The sequence below is a fragment of the Argopecten irradians genome, chromosome 4, assembly GCF_041381155.1.
Source record: "Argopecten irradians isolate NY chromosome 4, Ai_NY, whole genome shotgun sequence".
Lineage (NCBI taxonomy): Eukaryota > Metazoa > Mollusca > Bivalvia > Pectinida > Pectinidae > Argopecten > Argopecten irradians.
In genome coordinates, this window is record NC_091137.1 from 2,679,119 (window position 1) to 2,700,345 (window position 21,227).

Consider the following 21,227-nt stretch of genomic DNA (forward strand, 5'->3'; position numbering starts at 1 on the left):
GCGAGTAAGTTATACTTGTAAACCCTGGAAACGGAACGGAAACATAATTTTCCGGAAAAAGTAGATTCCGATAACAAATTAAAATGTAAAATGTTAGTGTCGGTTACGTGCAGTTATGACTTCGATTTTTTTTTTTGAAAATTGATTGATGTCAACGCAGTTGCGTTTTTGCGTCAATGGTAGCTACGCCACTGACTTGTTACTCATTACTGTAATGTTTGGGGCAGATTTCTTTTTTTCTAGAGTAGTTGTGCACAATAACATTAAAACATTTCGTTATTAGTTTTGCTTTTTATAGGAAGTTAATGAAATCATCTATATTTATTATTGATGTCAATGCATTATTGATATTGCATCTAGTTCACAAAGTGTCACAACCATATAGTGGAAGTTACTGCTGAATAATTCTAACATGGTAGCTACATGTACCAGTATATCTTAGGAATTAAGGTTTAACGAAACAATGGCACTATATCATACTGGGATCAAACACTATGGGCATCTATCCTGAACATTTTCCTGCTAAATGATAATAGTGGGTAAGGAGAAGTTAGATGTGTTTTACTTTTGTATCAGCTATCTATAATTTCAGGACTATCCCTAAAATGACCAATACCTAGTAGTGTCCATCTCATTATCATTCAAAGCAAGTTGTAAATTATCCAATGAGTAAAACCCATGTTCTATCTATCTGATGAATGGCAGGCAGTGTAGCATGTTGACGGACAAAACACAATAGCTATACAGGTCAATCTGATTATTGGGTGTCGAATGACACGAGGACGTATATGAGAAGGATAAGTCACACTGGGTTTTGGGGGAGTACAACGTAGGAGCTTTTGTGTTTGTGCACTTGACCGTGACGTTGGGCGACGACCGTTTTCCTTTGATATCTGCGGGCGCAGCCTTTGATGTAGCTTGCGGGTGCGAGGGTTACCGTCTTACTTTCTGAAGTGGGCCGTCATTTCATGAGCTGTCGTACTTTTAAACGAAAATTTAAGACATATTTTCTAAATTTTCTGTCCCTTAAGCAAGTAATAAACGTAAAATTTAATAAACTTTACATTGGTGTTTCGTTTGACTTTATAAGACACAGGCGTCTTGTGTGGTGTTTAGTAGTGTAAAGAGACAGTCACAAATCCTTCTCGCTTATAAATCCTTGATTGACATAATAAAAACACAAGTTGAGTATCCATGAAGGATTATTTAATATTTGGACAACGCATGTTACATGAGCGGGTGCTATAAGGTTAACACATTAGAGTATACCACCAAACAAACACTAAGTGTAACATACTCTAACAGATATTCTTAGGGATAGGTAGGAAGATCAACCCCTACAGTAGGTGTAACATACTCTAACAGATCTTCTTAGGGATAGGTAGGAAGATCAACCCCTACAGTAGGTGTAACATACTCTAACAGATTTCCTTAGGGATAGGTAGGAAGATCAACCCCTACAGTCGCAGTTTTAACCTGCTGACAGCAAACACATTATACCATATGGTCACTCGTAATGACAAAGCTGCCAAAAACAAATTTTCTTACATTCATGATTTACGTATAAGACTTCTTTCATATATTTCCCCCTTATTTTACCTATGACACTACTCTGTATGTTACAGTGAACTGCATGACCTTGAAGGTAGGTATTGATTGTGACCTCACAAGTTTTCAAGAGCACCTACTGTCACAATAGATTCCTACTGTCACAATAGATACCAACTGTCACAATAGATACCAACTGTCCTACTGTCACACTAGATACCTACTGTCACTATAGATACCTACTGTCACAATGATATCTACTGTCACAATAGATACCTACTGTCACAATAGATACCTACTGATACAATCTGTCACAATAGATACCTACTGATACAATAGATACCTACTGATACAATCTGTCACAATAGATACCTACTGATACAATAGATACCTACTGATACAATCTGTCACAATAGATACCTACTGATACAAACTGTCACAATAGATACCTACTGATACAATCTGTCACAATAGATACCTACTGTCACAATAGATACCTACTGTCACAATAGATACCTACTGTCACAATAGATACCTACTGTCACAATAGATACCTACTGATACAATCTGTCACAATAGATACCTACTGATACAATAGATACCTACTAATACAAACTGTCACAATAGATACCTACTGATACAATCTGTCACAATAGATACCTACTGTCACCATAGATACCTACTGTCACAATAGATACCTACAGTCACACTAGATACCTACTGTCACTATAGATACCTACTGTCACAATAGATACCTACTGTCACAATAGATACCTACTGTCACTATAGATACCTACTGTCACAATAGATACCTACTGTCACAATAGATACCTACTGTCACTATAGATACCTACTGTCACAATAGATACCTACTGTCACAATAGATACCTACTGTCACAATAGATGCCTACTGTCACTATAGATACCTACTGTCACAATAGATACCTACTGTCACTATAGATACCTACTGTCACAATAGATACCTACTGTCACAATAAATACCTACTGTCACAATAGATACCTACTGATACAATCTGTCACAATAGATACCTACTGTCACAATAGATACCTACTGTCACTATAGATACCTACTGTCACAATAGATACCTACTGTCACAATAGATACCAACTGTCACAATAGATACCTACTGTCACAATAGATACCTACTGATACAATCTGTCACAATAGATACCTACTGATACAATCTGTCACAATAGATACCTACTGTCACAATAGATACCAACTGTCACAATAGATACCTACTGTCACTATAGATACCTACTGTCACAATAGATACCAACTGTCACAATAGATACCTACTGTCACAATAGATACATACTGATACAATCTGTCACAATAGATACCTACTGATACTACTGTCACAATAGATACCTACTGTCACAATAGATACCTACTGTCACAATAGATACCTACTGATACAATCTGTCACAATAGATACCTACTGTCACAATAGATACCTACTAATACAACTGTCACAATAGATACCTACTGTCACAATAGATACCAACTGTCACTATAGATACCTACTGTCACAATATATACCTACTGATACAATCTGTCACAATAGATACCAATTGTCCTACTGTCACAATAGATACCTACTGTCACAATAGATAACTACTGTCACAATAGATACCAACTGTCACACTAGATACCTACCGTCACAATAGATACCTACTGATACAATCTGTCACAATAGATACCAACTGTCACAATAGATACCAACTGTCCTACTGTCACAATAGATACCTACTGTCACTATAGATACCTACTGTCACAATGATATCTACTGTCACAATAGATACCTACTGATACAAACTGTCACAATAGATACCTACTGTCACAATAGATACCTACTGATACAATCTGTCACAATAGATACCTACTGTCACACTAGATACCTACTGATACAATCTGTCACAATAGATACCTACTGTCACAGTTGATACAAACTGTCACACTAGATACCTACTGTCACTATAGATACCTACTGTCACAATTGATACATACTGTCACAATAGATACCTACTCGCAAGGGCAGCTAGCTCTGTAATATGATGAAATAACTGTTTATTGAATAGCTCTATAAACTGACTAATAGCTTACTTTAATTGAATATAATCATTTTGTGTATGGTTTCTGAATGACAAACTAGAGAGATATCAATTAGAAATTCAATCTGTACATTGTGCTCTATTCCATGTACTACAGTACAGATATGTACAATAAATGGTGATAAAAATACTTAATCAAATTGAGACAAATACATGCAGATTTCTCTTATATGACATTTGTTGCTTGATGTGTTACATTTTTTTCTGTCTTGTTTTGAAGAAGAGCATACAAACTTTATTTGATGCTTTGTTTTTGTTATTACAGTACTTATTTTACTGTTAGACTGATTAATAGCATGTGTTGAAATTTCTAGTTTTGTTACATGATATGTACCCAAATTGATACTCAGCAAGAAAAAATGTATATAAGTAAGAAAAATCAATATATATGGATTTTTGTGATTTTATTATTATTACAAGAGGCCCATGGGCCTTAACGGTCACCTGAGTTAGAATATATAATGAAACAAATAAGAAAACAAATTAAAGACATAAAAACACTATATGCTCTATTGCTGGGCCTTGAAGTTGGTCAGTGATTTATAAATTTGACCTTTTTAGATTATGAAGAGTATTTGCTTCCATCAAACCTGTGAACTTAGAGGTATTTTTTGAAATTTTTAATCAATTTGACCCTGTTTGGTCCTGCCCCTCTGGTCCCCCAGGGGGTCATCGAGGACTAGGGCTGTAACGAGTATCCGAGTACTCAAGTATTCACGAATTATTGAGAAAGATCGGATACGAATATTCGTTACTCCTGATATTTGTGGATCGCGATCTTTCAAAAGCGAAAAACAATACCTTCTTTAATGCTGTCATAGCTCAAAAATGTGAAGGAATGTACAATAAAATCTGAATATCATCGATGTTTTCACTTTGAAGTAGACCGGAAGTACACAAGAGCTGCGTGAAGTAAAGCTAGCAACATGTTATTTTCGTATCCACGCTTCGATGCAATTTTGTTGATTTCTAGAGATGTAAAAGATTATAATCCTTAATAATAATAATGATAAAACATAATTATTGAATTCTAGAGATGTAAAAGATTATAATTGATTTTGTTTTCATTACGGGTCGGAAATATGTAAAAATACGAATATATTATATTAGGCTACTGAGTACTGTAGATGTGAACCCCATGTCAAAAACGAAAGTAACTAGGCTAATTATGAGTCAAAATCATAAATAACCTGATTGAAAATAAAAACTATAGGCCTAAAACCAAATTATATTGTAACTACTCTTACAGATTTAAACATTTTTTTTTCTTCATCTCAATGTTTTTTCTGTATTCGACCAAAAAAAAGTAACAGTGAAAATGTTTTGATATGGTGATTTATGCCTTACCATGATAATTTATATACAGTGACCAGTTCACAGATGGTTTGACTATTGATTCATGCCATAATTGATGTGCAGTAGTATTTTTGAGATGACGTCATTTCAAAATTCAAATGATTTGATTTTTTTTACTGTTGCAGTGACTGAATCCTGCTGTACTTCCCCTGTAACTCTATATATTGCTTAATGATAAGGAATGTAAAACTGCTAAAAATGGTTTTGTTATCAATCAAACATTTATCAATATAAGAGCAGTATTGATTTATCAATAAAAACAGTTTTACTTCAATTGAATCTTTTGCTTCTATCTAACTGGTGATTCGTGGTCCGATCTGTGAATCGTCAACCCTGAATCGTGGATCGGATCGGATCGCCACATGTTAGACAATCCACAGCCCTATCGAGGACGGATATGGATGTTAAAATGCTATATCTTAGGCTAATAATTCTAATCAAGTTTGACTAATTTCCTACGAAAATTGGGCAAATAATGTTCACAAATATGTTTTTCCTATATAAAATAAAGTAAACTTGACCCCTCCCCAGGGGGTAACGTGAGACCCCAAGGTCATATAATTCACAGTTTTTATAAAACACCTGAAGACCTTTCCATCTATAATTATTTGATTCTACTATATCCAGAATTTTAGAAGATTTTTGAAGTTTTAGCATATTTGACCCTTTTTTAGCCCCGCCCCTCTGCCCCCAGGGGGTCGGCCAGGACCAATGTGGATATGATATTAAAATGCTATCTCAGGCTAATAATTCTAACCAAGTTTGACTCATTTCCTATGAAAATTGAGCAAAAAATGCACCTTAATATGTGTTTTTCCTATATAAACTATAGTAAACTTGACCCCCTCCCCAAGGGAAAACAGGAGATCCCAGGGTCATATAATTTACAATTTTTATAAACAAACTTTAAGACCTTTTCATCTATAAAGTGTATTTGATTATACCATTTCCAGAATTTTAAAAGAATATTTTTGAAGTTTTAGCCTATTTGACCTTTTTTGGCCCCGCCCCTCTGCCCCCAGGGGGTCGGCCTGGACCAATATGGATATGATATTAAAATGCTATCTCAGGCTAATAATTCTAACCAAGTTTGACTTGTTTCCAATGAAAATTGAGCAAAAAATGCTCATAAATGTGTTTTCCCTATATAAACTATACCGTAGTAAACTTGACCCCCTCCCCAGGGGGAAATGTGAGACCCCAGGGTCATATAATTCACAATTTTTGTAAAGGACCTTAAGATCTTTCTATTTATGAAAAGTATTTGTTTCTACCATTTCCAGAATTTCAGGAGAAGATTTTTGAAGTTTTAGCCTATTTGACCCTTTTTTAGCCCCGCCCCTCTGCCCCCAGGGGGTCGGCCAGAACCAATGTGGATATGATATTAAAATGCTATCTCAGGCTAATAATTCTAACCAAGTTTGACTCGTTTCCAATGAAAATTGAGCAAAAAATGCTCATAAATGTGTTTTCCCAATATAAACTATAGTAAACTTGACTCCCTCCCCAGGGGGAAACGTGAGACCCCAGGGTCATATAATTCACAATTTTTGTAAAGGACCTTAAGACCTTTCTATTTATGAAAAGTATTTGATTCTACCATTTCCAGAATTTCAGAAGAAGATTTTTGAAGTTTTAGCCTATTTGACCCCTTTTGACCCCGCCCCTAAGGCCCCTGGGGGTCAGTCATAGAAAATTTGTTAATAGGATTAAATGGCCATCTCATACTGATAATTCTGACATTTGACTCATTTCCTATTACAAATGACCAAATAATGTGCAAAAATGTGTTTTCTCAATATAAAGTATAGTAAACTTAACCCCCTCCCCAGGGGGAAACTAGAGACCCCAGGGTCATATAATTCACAATTTTTGTAAAGGACCTTAAGACCTTTCTATCTATGAAGAGTATTTGATTCTACCACATCTGTGAGTAGAGAAGAAGATTTTTGAAATTTTACTCAATTTTACCCCTTTTAGCCCCTCCCACAGCCCCCTGGGGGGTGGGGACCATATTATTCACAATTTTGATTGGCCTTATGCCTTAGAAGGTTTGTGCAAAATTTCATTGAAATTGCTTCAGCAGTTTTGGAGAAGAAGTCGAAAATGTAAATTGTTTACGGACATACGACGGACGACGCACGACGCACGACGACGGACAAAAGGCGATTAGAATAGGTCACTTGAGACTTCGTCTCAGGTGACCTAAAAAGAGGTGTATAGTTGCGCTTATTATACTAAGTTAAACTGAATACAGCTTACATTTTACTTTTAAAAATTGTACATGTGTTTTCACAACTGTACCTGCGCTAATTCAGTACCTCCCTGAGACCACGTAATGTGATATTTCAATAAGTTAAATTTAGTTTTCTGTGGCATTCACCTAAACCTATATTGTTCCAATATGGTGTACATGTCATAAGAACACTATCAATTATTTTTAATGAAAATCTTAACAAATTTGATGTAAAAATACTTCAAACATAATTATGGATCAATAAAATTACAGGATACTAGAATGTACAATGTAGTAACAGCTTTAGTAAAAATCAAGATGGAGAAATTACACGATACAAAGAGCAATTTGCACTTAGTTAAATTAAAAATAATGTAAGGCAACTGTATTTTTTTCTATTTCTGTTGAGTATTTTAATCTTAAATTTCATTATTCAATAAAATTTCCTTTAAGGAGGTTTTACGCTTTGAAAGAACACGATTATAGTACAAATAGCAATTGTCGCACAGCCACACTTCTAGGGATTAACACGTTTCAGACTAAGTCATCAATTTCAAAGTTATGTTTCAGAGAAAATAACAGAATAAGTTTCATAAATGAAGCGTAATTATCAATAAATGATGCATCATTGGTAGCACCACTGAGAAATGAGTAAACACATACAAAACAAATGTTTCAGTTATTTTCTCAATTAGGGTATCAATTTGGGTACAGTATCAATTTGGGTACAGTATCAATTTGGGTACAACGACATTACAGTTCAGATATGTACAGCAAATGGTGATAAAAATACTTAATCAAATTGAATAGGTTTAAATCCAAATTTCAATTTAGATGCAGAAATGAACTGTGTAGACCTTTTTCAATACAATAATTTTGGTTTAAACATTTTTTGTTGCTTTACAAAAGAAGATTATTTGAAGCAATTGTACTATAACAAATATAGAGGAGTATTTTCATCTACAATAAAGATATACAAGTCTAGTGAAAAGCACCATATATCTGTTAATCAAGTTTCTGTGATGGAAATTTGTAAATACCAAAATATTACTATGACTACTTTGAAACTATACACAATCATAGAAGACTTTTCTTCAGCACTTTTTGGTGTAGAGAAATAAGTATGTTTTAAATAAATAATTGATCTCATCTGACAAAACAACATTTTCTCCTGTGCTTTTACCACATGTTTATTGCTGTTTAGGTAAAGGTTCTAACTAGGATGTCCTTTAACACAATAGTGTAGTGTCATCAGTAAATGTATTGTAACTAAGATTGTCAATAGTACTCAACACACTTCTGATGGAACAAACAGTGGAATTCTTCTAAATAACAAATATTCCTTTCTTATCTTATTAGTATGGGAGAAAAATCAATAAAATCAAATTTTGAATCTGGCGAAGTACATAGAGACATATCAACCGAGATGGAACATTTTGGCTGATCAGCTTTCAGCGAGCTTTATGCTGACAGCTGACAAGCTTTACTTATCTCAGAGATGTAATTCATTTCACCTGACACAAACTATAGATGTCTACAGACTGAAGACTTGTATAAACATCTTTACTGGTAAATATCTCTCATAAACTAGCTGTCTACAGACTGAAGATTTGTGTAAACATCTTTACTGGTAAACATCTCTCATATACTATAGATGTCTAGAGACTGAAGATTTGTGTAAACATCTTTACTGGTAAACATCTCTCATAAACTATAGATGTCTAGAGACTGAAGATTTGTGTAAACATCTTAACTGGTAAACATCTCTTATAAACTAGAACCCATATAGTGGGTTTCCATAATGTCACTCAAATAAAGAATATCGAAGATTGTTAACCTCAGTAAATATATCCGAATCCTAGAAATATATAGGTTACATATGGAAAATGAATTGACAAATAACTGGATAGATTCAAAACCAACAAAAAAACACAACTGTATTTCATTTCACCTTGTATAAATATAAATCACTTCATAAAATATTTTATACTGGTTATTGTTTACCAATTCAATCACATTTGATAGAAATTATGATGGTCAGACTTTTAAAGTAGTCTTCATCAGCATCAACATTTGCATGATTCTATTGCTAATTTTACATGAAAATAATACAAAATTAAATTCTTTATCATTTGAACACAGAAACACATTTGTTACAATTTTGAAGCATGTGTTGACCTTCACAGAAAAAATGATTTTCAACACAAACAACATGATTTAATTAACAAATCTAACACTACCGGTGGAACCATACCTCAACCTTAAAATCACTTTTTAAAATTGTACTCCTCATTTTCAAATACCCTGTAATTTTTGGTTATTTGTTTTTTTTTAGGATTTATTTTTTAATTGATTCCATGTTCCCATTTTCTGAAGTATTACATGCATTACCATGAATATCAAGTGGGACAATTTCTTTGTGTACACAATAAACACAAATGTAGCTAACAGTATATTGTCTTAATGTGCAGTTGCTAGGTGATTCTTGTAATAAAAGCAAAAAAAAACTTATAATAAACTATCCTCTTAATAATATAAACTAATACAGGTAGAAGTCTAATCATACACATCTAATTGGGTCAACATTCCAAAAAAGGCTACAAAAGAAAAACAATGCTTTTATTTAAAAGTTGTGGTAATAAATGGAAAATCAAAATAGAAATGATCGACACATGCATGCAGTGGCTTAATTTACCATGGACATTACCGATAAGTTATCATCCCTGTAATTTACCATGGACATTACCAGTAAGTTATCATCCCTGTAATTACCATGGACATTACCAGTAAGTTATCATCCCTGTAATTTACCATGGACATTACCAGTAAGTTATCATCCCTGTAATTTACCATGGACATTACCAGTAAGTTATCATCCCTGTAATTTACCATGGACATTACCAGTAAGTTATCATCCCTGTAATTTACCATGGACATTACCAGTAAGTTATCATCCCTGTAATTTACCATGGACATTACCGGTAAGTTATCATCCCTGTAATTTACCATGGACATTACCAGTAAGTTATCATCCCTGTAATTTACCATGGACATTACCGGTAAGTTATCATCCCTGTAATTTACCATGGACATTACCAGTAAGTTATCATCCCTGTAATTTACCATGGACATTACCAGTAAGTTATCATCCCTGTAATTTACCATGGACATTACCAGTAAGTTATCATCCCTGTAATTTACCATGGACATTACCGGTAAGTTATCATCCCTGTAATTTACCATGGATATAACCTGTACGTTATCCTCCCTGTAATTTACCATGGACATTACCGGTAAGTTATCATCCCTGTAATTTACCATGGACATTACCAGTAAGTTATCATCCCTGTAATTTACCATGGACATTACCAGTAAGTTATCATCCCTGTAATTCACCATGGACATTACCAGTAAGTTATCATCCCTGTAATTTACCATGGACATTACCAGTAAGTTATCATCCCTGTTATTTACCATGGACATTACCGGTAAGTTATCATCCCTGTTATTTACCATGGACATTACCGGTAAGTTATCATCCCTGTTATTTACCATAGATATTACCAGTAAGTTATCATCCCTGTTATTTACCATGGACATTACCAATAAGTTATCATCCCTGTTATTTACCATAGACATTACCAGTAAGTTATCATCCCTGTAATTTACCATGGACATTACCAGTAAGTTATCATCCCTGTTATTTACCATGGACATTACCAGTAAGTTATCATCCCTGTTATTTACCATGGACATTACCGGTAAGTTATCATCCCTGTTATTTACCATGGACATTACCGGTAAGTTATCATCCCTGTAATTTACCATGGACATTACCAGTAAGTTATCATCCCTGTTATTTACCATGGACATTACCGGTAAGTCATCCTCCCTGTAATTTACCATGGACAGTACCGGTAAGGGTGGTGGGACATCAATCACATGTAATGAATTATCTGGGAAAAGATTTAGGTTGGGTTAGTTTTATACTTTTAAGAGGTAGATCATGAAAATGTTACAAAGGAGAATATTACAATTTATTTGGTTGGAATTTGTTAATTTTTTTCCCTTTAAATTAGGATAAAAAAATCCTTAAAAACTACCCCGTAAATTGATTGAATTATATTTGATATGTTTTAGCAAAAAGTAAAGATAAAAAAAATTAATATACCGTATTCGACCCAATAAGCGCCCATGTCCCTATAAGCGCCCCTCCCCCTTTTTGAGTCCTCAATTTCAATTGCCCAGGCATAAATAAGTACCAAAACTACATAAAACAGTATAAATTTGCAATAATTTTGACTTATTAGCACCTTTTCATTTTTATCAAATATTAAGCGCCCTGGGCGCTTATTGGGTCGAATACGGTAACAAAATTCTCAGTCTCTGATATTTCAAACTTTATCTAGGTGATCTATCAGTTTCTTGACAAATCAAATGTACAATTCTAAAAAAGATTGATCAGCTTTTGCTATTAATGTCTTAATAATACATTTTAAAACCATTCCCACCACCAAACTGAGAACCTTAATATGTAACGGACACACAAATCTTGACATGACCACACAACTCTATACCAGGAATATAGCATATTACCATTACGCCAGTGCATTACAGAGTAATGCCTGTGTACCACGGTCACAAGTCTACAATAGATCTTTGGCAACAAAAATTACATAACACATCATGATAAATAGCCACAGGACACGGGGATATATCAAATATCACAAAACCATAATGAAACTTGAGAAACACACAGTGTTTAAATACATATCACATTCATGGGGGTAAATGTAAAAATAAACAAATAACAATTCCACAAATCTGCATATTACCGAATAACGGTGCAAAAATACTGATAATATAATCCTATCCTGTTCATTACCCTGTTTGTGGCTACTCCTCACCACAATGTTACAACAATGTAAAGGACCCACAGAGGTACTGTCTACCACATCAAACAATCTTGTATAAGCTAATGTGATGTGTGGCTGGGTACATCAAACTTTTATTTACAAATCACCATATTGTAAAGTGATTGTTTTGACATGGAAATTTCTGCATGTAAAAAACATCTTTCAGCACAGAACAAATCTCTGACAGTAACTGAAAATAATGACGATAGAAAAAATTGATTGGGGGGGTCACAATATAATGCTGACTCATCAAAAGATGACTGAATGAATGTTCTCACTAATGTCTGGTATTCAATGTTCTAAATAGTATGAAATAACTTCTGCATCCATATACATACAATCTGGAATGTATATAGATTTGGTCTCTGAATTATTGGCCGTTGGAATTGTCATTAGATTGCCCGCTGTCTTGACTGCACTTGATTTTGACGCTGGACTTGGAACACAAGCGTTCAGAGAATTTCTGTGACAAACCAGAGTCCTGGACAGACAGATAGCTGCACCATTCATTATTTTCTGGGTCCAGATACTCCATGGTATCTAGGAAAGTCCGTCCCGAGAATCCTCCGACAGCGAACACACGATTGGTGTAAATCACCACGGCAACATTAGCTCTAGGCACACTCAGTCCAGGACCCATTGTCCACATCTCCTTATCCGAACTAAACACTTCGGTGGATTTTAGGGACTGCGTCCCATCACTTCCTCCCACAATGTAAATTTTACCTACAGATAAAACACAGTAGTATCATAATATTTCTGCCAGCGAAAAACATCTTATAAAATTAGTGTATAGCCTGAATTGTAGTGTTGAGCTCTCAACATTTATTGTGTAAAAACATTTGTGGTTGACCAATGGAAAACTGATTCCAATATTTCATATAACAGGAATTATTATTTTTATATGCATGTGTACAGTGTATGTAGTTTAATATACATGTGTACAGTGTATATAGTTCTATATATATGTGTACAGTGTTTGTAGTTCTATATACATGTGTACAGTGTTTGTAGTTTAATATACATGTGTACAGTGTATGTAGTTCCATATACATGTGTACAGTGTATGTAGTTTAATATACATGTGTACAGTGTATGTAGTTCTATATACATGTGTACAGTGTATGTAGTTCTATATACATGTGTACAGTGTATGTAGTTTAATATACATGTGTACAGTGTATGTTCCATATACATGTGTACAGTGTATGTAGTTCTATATACATGTGTACAGTGTATGTAGTTCTATATACATGTGTACAGTGTATGTAGTTCTATATACATGTGTACAGTGTATGTAGTTCTATATACATGTGTACAGTGTATGTAGTTCTATATACATGTGTACAGTGTATATAGTTCTATATATATGTGTACAGTGTATGTAGTTCTATATATACATGTGTACAGTGTATATAGTTCCATATACATGTGTACAGTGTATGTAGTTTAATATACATGTGTACAGTGTATGTAGTTCCATATACATGTGTACAGTGTATGTAGTTCTATATACATGTGTACAGTGTATGTAGTTCCATATACATGTGTACAGTGTATGTAGTTCTATATACATGTGTACAGTGTATGTAGTTCTATATACATGTGTACAGTGTATGTAGTTCCATATACATGTGTACAGTGTATGTAGTTCCATATACATGTGTACAGTGTATGTAGTTCTATATACATGTGTACAGTGTATGTAGTTCTATATACATGTGTACAGTGTATGTAGTTCTATATACATGTGTACAGTGTATGTAGTTCCATATACATGTGTACAGTGTATGTAGTTCTATATACATGTGTACAGTGTATGTAGTTCCATATACATGTGTACAGTGTCTGCAGTTCTATATACATGTGTACAGTGTATGTAGTTCCATATACATGTGTACTTGTGTATGTTGTTTAATATACACGTGTACAGTGTATGTAGTTCCATATACACATGTACAGTGTATGTTGTTTAATATACACGTGTACAGTGTATGTAGTTCCATATACACATGTACAGTGTATGTAGTTCCATATACATGTGTACAGTGTATGTATGTAGTTCTATATATATGTGTACAGTGTATGTAGTTCTATATACATGTGTACAGTGTATGTAGTTCTATATACATGTGTACAGTATATGTAGTTCTATATATATATATGTACAGTGTATATAGTTCCATATACATGTGTACAGTGTATGTAGTTCCATATACATGTGTACAGTGTCTGCAGTTCTATATACATGTGTACAGTGTATGTAGTTCCATATATACATGTGTACAGTGTATGTAGTTCCATATACATGTTGTACAGTGTATGTAGTTCCATATTCATGAGCACAGTGTATGCAGTTCCATATACATGTGTACAGTGTATATAGTTCCATATACATGTGTACAGTGTATGTAGTTCCATATTCATGAGTACAGTGTCTGTACTTCCATATACATGTGTACAGTGCATGTAGTTCTATATACATGTGTACAGTGTATATAGTTCCATATACATGTGTACAGTGTATGTAGTTCCATATTCATGAGCACAGTGTATGCAGTTCCATATACATGTGTACAGTGTATATAGTTCCATATACATGTGTACAGTGTATGTAGTTCCATATTCATGAGTACAGTGTCTGTACTTCCATATACATGTGTACAGTGCATGTAGTTCTATATACATGTGTACAGTGTATATAGTTCCATATACATGTGTACAGTGTATGTAGTTCCATATTCATGAGTACAGTGTATGTAGTTCCATATACATGTGTACAGTGTCTGTAGTTCTATATACATGTGTACAGTGTATGTAGTTCTATATACATGTGTACAGTGTATTGTAGTTCCATATTCATGAGTATAGTGTATGTAGTTCCATATACATGTGTACAGTGTATGTAGTTCCATATACATGTGTACAGTGTATGTATGTAGTATCCGAATTCATGTGTACAGTGACCTGTACCTTCCCATTTACATGTGTACAGATGCATGTAGTTCTATATACATGTACATGGTATATAGTATCCATATTTACATGTGTACAGTGTATGTAGTTCCATATACATGAGTTACAGTGTAATATAGTTCATATACAGTGTACAGGTGTATATAGTTCCATATAACATGTGTACAGTGTATGTACTTATTTCCATAGTTACTACTTCATAGTACATGAGTACATAGTGTCTATTATTTCCATATACATGTGTACAGTGTATCTGTAGTTCTATATACATGTGTACAGTGTACTATAGTTCCCCCATATACATGTGTACAGTGTATGTAGTTCATATATACATTGTACAGTGTGAATGTAGTTCCATATTTACATGTAGTACAATATAATGTGTTCAGCCCATATTACATGATAACGCTTCTGTTGCCCTGTATATTTACTACTTCTTACAGATGTATTCGCCCATATTGTACTACTTTGTTCGCTACTAATTTACTACTTCTTCGTTTCCTATATTTAATGCTTTTACTACTTCTTAGTAACCTATATTTACTACTTCTAGCCCTATATTTACTACTTCTTCGTCCTATATTTATACAATGTTACATATTTACTATTATATTATATTTAAACTATTTTAAATTCCTATATTTACTACTTCTTGGTCTATATTTACTTTCTTCGTCCTATATTACTACTTCTTCGGCTAAAATTAACTTCTTCGCCCTATACTTACTTAGCCCTTACTACTTCATGTCCTACTAGCCCTATATTACTAAGATTATTCTTAACTACTTCTTATTTACTACTTCTTGCCCTATATTTGACTACTTCTTCGCCCTATAATACTTATTTGCCCCATATTTACTACTTCTTCGCCCTATATTTACTTTACTTTAAATACCCTATATTTACTGTTCTACTATATTTACTACTTCTTCGCCCTATATTTACATACTTCTTGCCCTATATTTACAACTTCTTCGCCCTAGTTTTGTCGCCCCTATATTTTACTTCATTCTTCGCCATATATTTACTACTTCTTTGTCCTATATTTACTACTTTCTTCGCCCTATAGTATTTTATTTACTACTTCTTCGCCTTATTTACCTATATTTACTACTACTACTTTTTGCCCTATATTTACTACTTCTTCGTCCTATATTTACTTCTGCCCTATATTTACTACTTTTATATATTTACTACTTCTTCGCCCTATATTTACTACTTCTTTAACCCTAATATTTACTATCATGTTCTTTGCCCTAGATTTATACTTCTTTGTATATATTTACTACTTCTTCGCACCTTCGCCCTATATTTACTACTTCTTCGTCCTATATTTACTACTTCTTGCCCTATATTTACTACTTCTTTGCCTATATTTACTACTTCTTCGGTCTAATTGTACTATATTTACTAGTTCTTCGCCCTATAACTACTTCTTATATTTACTCTTCGCCCTATATTATCATGTATTTACTACTTCTTTGTCCTATATTTACTAATTCGCCCTATATATTTACTACTTCTTCGCCCTATATTTCTACTTCTTCGCCCTATATATTACTACTTCTTCGCCCTATATTTACTACTTCTTCGCCCTATATTTACTACTTCTTCGCCCTATATTTACTACTTCTTTGTCCTATATTTACTACTTCTTCGCCCTATATTTACTACTTCTTTGCCTATATTTACTACTTCTTTGTCCTACTAATTTACTTCTTCTTCGCCCTATATTTTGGACTTACTTCTTTTGTCCTATATTTATACTTCTTTGTCCTATATTTACTATTCTTTGACTATACTTACTACTTTCTTCGCACTATATTTACTACTTCTTCGCCCTATATTTACTACTTCTTCGCCCTATATTTACTACTTCTTCGCCCTATATTTACTACTTCTTCGTCCTATATTTACTACTTCTTCGCCCTATATTTACTACTTCTTTGTCTATATTTACTACTTCTTCGCCCTATATTTACTACTTCTTCGCCCTATATTTACTACTTCTTCGCCCTATATTTACTACTTCTTCGTCCTATATTTACTACTTCTTCGCCCTATATTTACTACTTCTTTGCCCTATATTTCCTATTCTTCGTCCTATATTTACTACTTTTTTGCCTATATTTTACTACTTCATATCGCCCTAGTATTTACTTACTCTTCACCCTATATTTACTACTTATTTGCTATATTTACTAATTCTTGCCCTATTTTTACTACTTCTACGCCGTATATTTACTACTTTTTCGCCCTATATCTTACTTCTTCTTTGTCCTATATTTACTACTTTCTTGCCCTATATTTACTATTCTTTGCCTATAATTTACTACTTCTTCGGCCTATATTCTACTACTTATTTGTCCTAGTATTTACTACTTCTTCGCCTAATTTACTACTTACTTCGCCCTATATTTACTACTTCTTTGCCCTATATTTACTACTTCTTCGTCCTATATTTACTACTTCTTTGCCCTATATTTACTACTTCTTTGCCCTATATTTACTACTTCTTTGCCCTATATTTACTACTTCTTCGCCCTATATTTACTACTTCTTCGTCCTATATTTACTACTTCTTCGCCCTATATTTACTACTTCTTTGCCCTATATTTACTACTTCTTTGTCCTATATTTACTACTTCTTCGCCCTATATTTACTACTTCTTCGCCCTATATTTACTACTTCTTCGCCCTATATTTACTACTTCTTCGTCCTATATTTACTACTTCTTTGCCCTATATTTACTACTTCTTCGCCCTATATTTACTACTTCTTCGCCCTATATTTACTACTTCTTTGTCCTATATTTACTACTTCTTCGCCCATATTTACTACTTATGTGTCTAAATTTTACTACTTCTTTTGCCCTATATTTACTTCTTCTTTGTCCTATATTACTACTTCTTCGTTCCTATATTTACTACTTTTTCTGCCATATAATTTACTACTTCTTAGACCCTAAATTTACTAACTTCTTTGCCCTATATTTACTACTTCTTCGCCCCATATTTACTACTTCTTTGTCCTATATTTACTTTCTTTCTTTGTTATATTTACTTCTTCTCGCCCCTATATTTACTACTTCTTTGTCTTTTTTACTACTTATTCGCCCAATATTTACTTCTACTCACCTCCTTTATTTACTACTCTTTCGCCTATATATGTATACTTCATTTGCCCTATATTTTCTACTTCTTGTCCTATATTTACTACTTTTTGCCCTATTTTTACTTCTTTTTGCCCTATATTTACTACTTCTTTTTTTTTTTCTTTTTGTTTATTAGCCCCTATATTCTACTACTTTTTCTCCCTATATTTACTATTCTTCGCCTATATTTCTACTTCTTCGCCCTATATTTACTTTTCTCGCCCTATATTTTCTACTTCTTTTGTCGTAAATTTACTACTTTTCTTTGTCCCCTATATTTATCTTTGCCCTATATTTAACTACTTTCTTTGTCTATATTTTCGACTTACTTTGCCCTAATTTACTACTTCTTTGCCCTTACATATTTACTAATTCTCTCGGCCCCTATAATTTACTTAATTTTTCGTTCCTATATTTACTACTTTTTTGCCTATATTTTTACTACTCTTCGCCATATATTTACTTTCTGTCTTCGCCCTATATTTACTACTTTGCTCTTGACCTATATTTGACTACTTCTTTCACACTATATTTTCTACTTCTGTTGCCCTATCATTTACTTACTTCTTTCGCCTTATTATTTTACTACTTCTTATGCCCTATAATTTACTACTTCATTTGTCCTATATTTACTACTTCTTCGTACTATATTTACTACTTCTTTTGTATATATTTTACTACTTCTTTGATATTATCTTACTACTTCTTCGCCCTATATTTACAACTTCTTCCCTTTTACTATTTACTACTTCTTTGCCTATATTTACTTTCTTTGCCCGTATATTTACTACATTCTTTGTCTATATTTTACTACTTCTTCGCCCTATAGTTACTACTTCTTTGCCCAATATTTTATCCTTCTTAGTCCTATATTTACACTCTTTGCCCTATATTTAACTACATCTTGTCCTATATTTACTACTTTTTTGCCCTATATTTACTTACTTCTTCACCTTTATTTACTTATTCTTCGCCCTATATTTAGACTTCTACGTCCTATATTTTCTACGTTCTTCGTCCTATATTTAATATTCTTTGTCCTATAATGTGACTACTTCTCTCGCCCTATATTTACTACTTCTTTGTCCTATATTTACTACTTTTTGTCCTATATCTACTTCTTTGTCCTATATTTATACTTCTTTGCCATATATTTATACTTCTTCGCCTATATTTTACTACTTATATTTACTAGTATCTTACTTACTTTTTTGCCGTATATTTACTACTTCTTTCGTCCTATATATTACTACTTCTTCGTCCTATATTTACTACTCTTTCGTCCTATATTTACTATTCTTCGCCCTTATATATTACAACTTCTTACGTCTATATTTATACTACTTCTTCTCCTATATTTATACTACTTCTTTCGGCCGTATATGTCTTCGCTCTATACTACTTCTCGGCCCTTCTTCGTCCTATATTTTACTTCTTCGCCCTATTCTTCTTCGTATATTCACTATTCTTCTCCTATATTTACTACTTCTTTGTCCTATATTCCTACTTCTTCGCCCTATATCTTACTACTTCTTTCTTTGTCCTATATTTACTACTATTCTTCTTTGTCCTCATATTTACTACTTCTTCACCCTATAGTTTATACTTCTTATGTCATTATATTTACTTCTTTCTTCCTATATTTACTTACTTCTTCGCCCTATATTTATACTTTTCTTCGCCCCATACTTTACTTCTTCGCCTTATTTATACTTCTTTGTCCTATATTTATACTTCTTCGCGCCAATTTACTTATAATTACTATTCTTTGTCCTATATTTACTACTTTCTCTATGTCCTATATTTTACTACTTCTTCGTCCTATATTTACTTACTTTTTTGCCATTATATTTACTACTATTTACTTCTTCTTCGCCCTTCTTCTATATTAACTTTCTTCGCCCTATATTTTACCTACTACTTCTTCGCACCCTATATATTTACTATATTTACTTCTTCGCCCTATATTTACTACTTCTTTCGCCCTATATTTACTACTTCTTTACTACCCTATATATACTTTACTACTTCTTTGTCCTATATTTTACTTCTTTGCCCTACAATTTACTACTTCTTCGCCCTATATTTAACTAATTCTTCGTCCTATATTTACTTCTATCTTCGTCCTATATTTATACTACTTCTACTTGCCCTATATTTACTACTTCTCTTGTACCTATATTTACTACTTCTTCGCCCTATATTTACTCTACTTCTCACCCTATATTTACTACTTCTTTGTCTCCTATATTTCACTACTTTCTTATGCCCTATATTTACTACTTCTCACACCCAATATTTACTACTTCTTCGCCCTATATTTTAATACTTCTTCGTCCTATATATACTTACTTCTTGGCCTATATTTACTACTTCTTTGCACCTATATTTACTACTTCTCGCCCTATATTTACATATTATTTACTACTTCTTTGCCCTCTATATTTGACTACTTCTTTGTCCTATATTTACTACTTCTTCGCCCCTATATTTACTACTATTTCTTATTTACTGCTTTTATGCCTCTCATATATACTACTTCTTTGTCGCTATATTCACTACTTCTTCACCCTATTACTTCTTACGTCTACTTCTTTACTACCTTCGGTCCTAATTTACTACTTTCTTCGTCACCCCCTATATTTACTACTTCTCTGCCCTATATTTATTATACTACTTCTTAGCCCTATATTTACTACTCTTTGACCCTATATTTACTACTTCTTTGCCCTACTTATTTGTAACTATATTTATCCTACTTCGTACGCCCTATATTTTACTACTTTCTTCGCCCTATATTTATCAACTACTCTTCGCCCTATATTTACTATCTTCTATTGCCCTTCATATTTACTACTTTTTCGCCCCGATATTAATTCTACTACTTCTTTGTCCATATTTACT

General features: G+C 33.2%; 1 long non-coding RNA gene across 2 annotated transcripts; it reads right to left on the bottom strand.

Annotated features, from left to right (window-relative positions):
* Positions 1 to 1,184: 1,184 nt before the first annotated feature.
* Positions 1,185 to 13,075, bottom strand: LOC138320366 (uncharacterized). Of its 2 annotated transcripts, XR_011208175.1 has the most exons (3): positions 2,980 to 13,008; positions 2,656 to 2,913; positions 1,185 to 2,179 (listed from the first exon to the last, which is right to left on the bottom strand). It is a non-coding gene; the product is annotated as an uncharacterized lncRNA (long non-coding RNA). The 2 variants fall into 2 exon arrangements; XR_011208174.1 differs by having other exon boundaries at positions 2,656 to 13,075.
* Between the last annotated feature and the right edge of the window lie 8,152 nt (positions 13,076 to 21,227).